This window comes from Cebus imitator, unplaced genomic scaffold, assembly GCF_001604975.1.
Source record: "Cebus imitator isolate Cc_AM_T3 unplaced genomic scaffold, Cebus_imitator-1.0 Scaffold375, whole genome shotgun sequence".
In the NCBI taxonomy this organism is placed as follows: domain Eukaryota; kingdom Metazoa; phylum Chordata; class Mammalia; order Primates; family Cebidae; genus Cebus; species Cebus imitator.
In genome coordinates, this window is record NW_016107690.1 from 2,180,781 (window position 1) to 2,186,614 (window position 5,834).

At 52.3% G+C, this 5,834-nt stretch overlaps 1 protein-coding gene across 1 annotated transcript in view; it reads right to left on the bottom strand.

The window, feature by feature from the left end:
• The window catches only part of DOT1L (DOT1 like histone lysine methyltransferase), a 67,113-nt gene that overhangs the window by 58,324 nt on the left and 2,955 nt on the right, over window positions 1–5,834 (bottom strand). The gene's annotated exons all lie outside the window — the stretch shown is intronic.

Below are 5,834 nucleotides of genomic sequence, written 5' to 3' on the forward strand. Positions count from 1 at the left end.
AAAAAAAAAAAAAAAAAAAAGATAAATAACACCCAAAAGGACAGGTTCTGGGAGACTTATGGAGAATGATGCACCCTTCTCCCATGCCTTGCCCTGAGGGTCTATTTATCAGTATTCATGAGCATTAACCAGAGGACCTAAGTGTTTCCCTGAGTGCTGTCAGCCCCTGAGGCAATGTAACCAAACCCAAGAAGGGGTGATGGGAACCCAGATTTTTAGCCAGTCACTCAGAAGCACAGGCCACAACCTGGGGCCTCTAATTGGTATGGAAAGTCGGGGAGTCTTGGGGACTGAGCCCTCAGCCTGTGGAATATGAGTCTATCTCCAGGTAGACGTGTTGGAAGTGAGCTGAAGCAGGGATACGCAGTTGGAAACACAGAACTGATGAATTCCTTGGTACGCAGGAAAAGCCCCACGCAGCGAGTCACAGAACGCTTCTGTGTTGACTGCTGGAGGAGCGAGAGGAACTGCACTGGGGATTTTCCTACACACCACGGTGCTGGAAGAGAAAATAGCTCCAAGCTGTCTGTGCCCAGTAAGGCATGCAAAATTTATCAGGCCCAGAAAAACAAGAGCAGGGACTTCAGTCACGCCTCCCAACCACACCAGGGGTCAGAGTGGAACGGCATCTATCTGCTCCTGCCTCCCGGTCTCCACCACTATCTTCCTGTTCCGGGAATCTGTGACGCCAAGAACAACGTACAGCCATCAACGGCCAATATTACCTTAACACAAATTCTTCCTGCCTTTATCTAATTTGGTTCGTTTGAGACAGAGTCTCTGTCACCCAGGCTGGAGTGCAAATGGCTTGATCTCAGCTCACTGCAACCCCCTCCCCAGGTTCAAGTGAGTCTCCTGTCTCAGCCTCCACAGTAGCTGGGATTACAGGCACCTGTCACCACATCCAGCGACTTTTTGTAATTTTTTTTTTTTTTTTTTACTTTTTTTTTTTTTAGTTAAAGACGGGGTTTCACCATGTCGGCCAGGGCTGGTCTCAAACTCCTGACCTCAGGTGATTCGCCCGCCTCAGTCTCCCAAAGCGCTGGGATTACAGGCGTGAGCCACCGTGCCTGGACAGCCAGCCGTGTGTTTCTAAACTAACCTTTTTATTTTGAGATAATTGTAGATTCACACTGTCGAGCTAAAGGAAAGGCACTAAAGCAGCGGTACTACATGAGCAGAGCATTTATTTGGCCATGTCTGAGGACTGCAACCTGGCAGCACAGACTCCAGTTACGAGGAATACACGCTCCCATGAGCGGCAGTTACAAGCAGAGTGTTTTTTTTTTTTTTTTTGAGACAGAGTTTCGCTCTTGTTGCCCAGACTAGAGTGCAATGGCATGATCTCGACTAATCACAACCTCCGGCTCCTGGGTTCAAGGGATTCTCCTGCTTTAGCCTCCCGAGTGCTGGGATTATAGGCATTCGCCACCATGCCCGGCTAATTCTGTATTTTTAGTAGAGACGAGGTTTCACCATGTTGGTCAGGCTGGTCTTGAACTCCCAAACTCAGGTGATCCACCCTCCTCAACCTCCCAAAGTGCTGGGATTACAGGCATGAGCCCCGTGCCTGGCCTACAAGCAGATTTTTAAAGGAAAGAAGAGATGGGCACCGTGACTCACCCCTACAATCCCAGCACTTTAGGAGGCTGAGGTGGAAGGACCACTTGAGCCCAGGAGTTTGAGACCAGCCTAGGCAACATAAGGAGATCATGTCGTTACCAAAAATACAAAAAGGTGTGGTGGCGCACGCCTAGAATCCCAGCTACTCAGGAGGCTGAGGCAGGAGAATCACCTGAACCTGGGAGGCGAAGGCTGCAGTGAGCCAAGACTGGGCCACCGCACTCCAGCCTGGGAAACAGAGCGAGGCTTTGTCCTCAAAAAAAAAAAAAAAAAAAACCTCCCCAGAAGCTGGGCTAGAGTGTCCCTGTATCATCTGTAGGGTTTCTGGAAAACCCCCGCCAGCACCCCCTGCAGCCTCTTTTAGGCCACCAGGAACAAAGCAGTGTGCATTTGTCATAAAATTAAGCACCAGGTTTTTTTCTAATATTCCTTCCTTTTTAAACTGAATCCTTTACTCACACATAGCTGCCTCAAGGTTAATCTGCCTCCGGCAGAGCTGGAATTACTCAGGAACTCAGGACATTCGTGCCAAGAGGTCAGCAGCAGAAAATACCTTATGAGTCACGGTGGGAACGACTCACCCCACCCCTGGCTGTTACTCACTGCTGGCTGCCCACTCGCCGCCGCCCACAGCGGGCTTGGGGCCAGGCTGTCAGGCGGAGCATGCTCTCACTCATTAATGGGAGTTGGAGAGTCAGGACCCTTGGCCAGTAGGGGCCGCCCCTGCCCGCCCACAGCCTGTGAGTCACCAAAGGGAAGGTCCCGCTCCATGGCCCTTGCAGGTTCTTTCCATGCAAACAACCAAAAATGCCACCTGTGTCCTTCCGACCAGAAGAAGGGCAGGGCCATCCCGCCCTAGAAATGCCATGCCAGGCTGGGTGCAGTGGCTCACGCCTGTAATTCCAGCACTTTGGGAGGCCAAGGCGGGCAGACCATGAGGTCAGGAGTTCAACACCAGACTAGCCAACATAGTAAAACCCTGTCTCTAATAAAAACACAAAAAATTAGCTGGTATGGTGGCAGGCGCCTGTAATCCCAGCTACTGGAGAGGCTGAGGCAAGAGAATCGCCTGAACCCAGGAGGCGGAAGCTGCAGTGAGCCAAGATCACGCCACCGCACTCCACCTGGCAACAAAGTGAGACTCAAAAAAGAAAAGAAATGCCACGCCCAGCTGTGAAAAGCGGCTATCCAGGAACCCCAAGGCCATATAAGAACAAAAATCGCCCTTCCTCCCCCTTGTGTTCGCCCATAGGGCAAATCCCTTCCAAATTGCTCATTTCCGATTGTGGACAGTCTTGGCTATTTCTGTTTCCTCCTCCGGAGGGCCCCTCCTCCAGGCAGCCACCCACAGGTTCCCCAGGGCAGAAGTGGCAGCCCCTCCCTGGGGACCTCAGCTGACCTACTCAGTACAGCATCTCGCTGAACACCTATTTATAATCTACTTAACCTCACTGTTTAGAAGGGGGTTCTCCTTAGGTTGCCCAGGCTGGTTCCCAAACTCCTGGGCTCAAGCGATCTTCCCACCTCGGCTTCCCACAGTGTAAGGACTACAGGTGTGAGCCCCTGCGGCCGCCCTGTCTATTTGACAGATTTCTTGAGACTAAAAGAACATTGGGGGTGGGGGAGAAGCATACTAGCTCGTTGTCCTCTGTGTCCCCACCACACTGAGCATTCAGTAAGTGCTGATGGAATGAATCATGAATCATGAGTAAATGTGCTGCCATTTCAAATGTGTGGTCATCAGTCCTCAGACCCTGAGACTATACACTGCTCCAACAGTCCACTTTCTTCACATGAAAATCAGAACCAAGGGACAGGCAAGGTGGCTCATGCCTGTAATCCCAGCACTTTGGAGGCCAAGGTGGCACATCACCTGAGGTTGGGAGTTTGAGATCAGCCTGAGCAACAGGGAGAAACCCTGTCTCTACTAAAAATACAAAATTAGGTGGGTGTGGTGGCGAATGCCTGTAATCCCAGCTACTAGGGAGGCTGAGGCAGGAAAACTGTTTGAACCCGGGAGGCAGAGGCCGCGGTGAGCTGAAATTGCACCACTGCACTTCAGCCTTGGCAACAACAGCAAAACTCCATCTCAAAAAAAAAAAAATCAGAACTGCCCCTTCACTTCTCGTGGGAAAGCAAAATTCTTAAACAGGAACTAAGAATATGACAAGCGGGCCGGGCGCGGTGGCTCACGCCTGTAATCCCAGCACTTTGGGAGGCCGAGGCGGGTGGATCACAAGGTCAAGAGATCGAGACCATCCTGGTCAACATGGTGAAACCCCGTCTCTACTAAAAATACAAAAAATCAGCTGGGCACGGTGGCACATGCCTGTAATCCCAGCTACTTAGGAGGCTGAGGCAGGAGAATTGGCCGAACCCAGGAGGCGGAGGTTGCGGTGAGCCGAGATCGCGCCACTGCACTCCAGCCTGGGTAACGAGCGAAACTCCATCTCAAAAAAATATATATATATATGACAAGCATCGCTCACGGCGGGCTGTCAGAAGGCTGCCTCTGGCACTTGGGTGAATGAACATGCTGGACCCGGCAGCGGGCCAACCAGAGCAGGAACAGGACGCAGACGGCGCCAGGGCAGCACACCCTGCCAAGCCAGGGCCTGGCCAGTGAGGGCGCGGGAAAGACGCGGCACAGCAGCACAGGCCCGCCCACAACTAGAAAGCCCGCTCCTTACTATTCACGATGGGGCGTTGGCCAGGCAGGGTCACGCTGGGGCAGGGTGGGGGGCTGCCTTCACCGGAACGTTCACTACCAGGGAAAAGATGACAGGCACCTGGCAAGACCACTCCCCCAAGCCCCAACATCAGGGTCCAGTGGGTTTCTCAGCACCGACAAACGGCAACTGTGAGGACGCAGAGACGTTAAACAGACACTTAGCACACACCGGGCAGTCCACTGAGAACCTTGCCATTCCAACACTGACTTCCACAAAAAGTCCCACCAGGGGAGTTTAGCAAGGCTTCATCCTAATCACCAAGAATTGGAAACAGCCCACAGTCCTGTGACCCGCAGGCAAACGGATAAACAATCTGTGTTCCAACTGTCCAGTGGATTTACAGTCAGCAAAAAAAACAGGGTAACTTTTGAAAACTGCAGCAACATGGATTTTGCCGCCTGAAAGCCACCAGGACCAAAAGGCAAAGTCCAGCTGATTCCATTTACCCAACTTTCTGAGAAGGGTGTAACTATGGGTAAGGCTAGACGGGCAACAGCCGAGAGCTCCCAGGCAGGCTGAGGACAGGGGCGCACAGGGAAGCTGGGGGCTCTGCACCTGGACGGCAGCGCAGTCAGGCCACCACCCGGCGCCTCTGTCAAACATGTAGAACTGTACCGTGCAAACAATCAACAACGCCCTAGGTAAACTAAAAGAGGAAGATACAAAAATAAATGCAAGGCCAGGCGTGGTGCTCACATCTATAATCTCAGCACTTTGGGAGGTCAAAGCAGGTGGATCACCTGAGGTTGGGAGTTTGAGGCCGGCCCGACTAACATGGAGAAACCCCACCTCTACTAAAAATACAAAATTAGCCAGGTGTGGTAGTGCTATAATACCAGCTACTCAGGGGCCGAAGCAGAAGAATCCCTTGAACACGGAAGGCGGAGGTCGCAGTGAATGGAGAGAGAGCCATTGCACTCCAACCTGGGCAACAAGAGTGAAACCCTGACTTGAAAAAATAAATAAATAAAAATAAATGTGAGGCCGGGCGTGGTGGCTCACGCCTATAAATGTGAGGCCAAGGTGTGTGAATCACTTGAGGTCAGGAGTTCCAGACGAGCCTGGCCAACATAGTAAAACCCGGTCTCTACAAAAAAATACAAAAATTAGCCAGGCACTTGCCTGTAGTCCTAGCTACTACGGATGGTGAGGCAGGAGAATCGCTTAGACCGGCAGGAGGAGGTTGCAGTGAGCCGAGATCGCACCACTGCACTCCAGCCTGGGCGACAGTCTGAATAAACAAATGTGAAGCGAAATAATGGGGCTGGTCCGAAGGTGGTGAACCCCTCAGTGGATCTCCAGCCAGTTACAGGTAGAATTCCTCGTTCTAGGCCGGGCGCGGTGGCTCAAGCCTGTAATCCCAGCACTTTGGGAGGCCGAGGCAGGTGGATCACGAGGTCAAGAGATCGAGACCGCCGGGCGCGGTGGCTCAAGCCTGTAATCCCAGCACTTTGGGAGGCCGAGGCGGGTGGATCACGA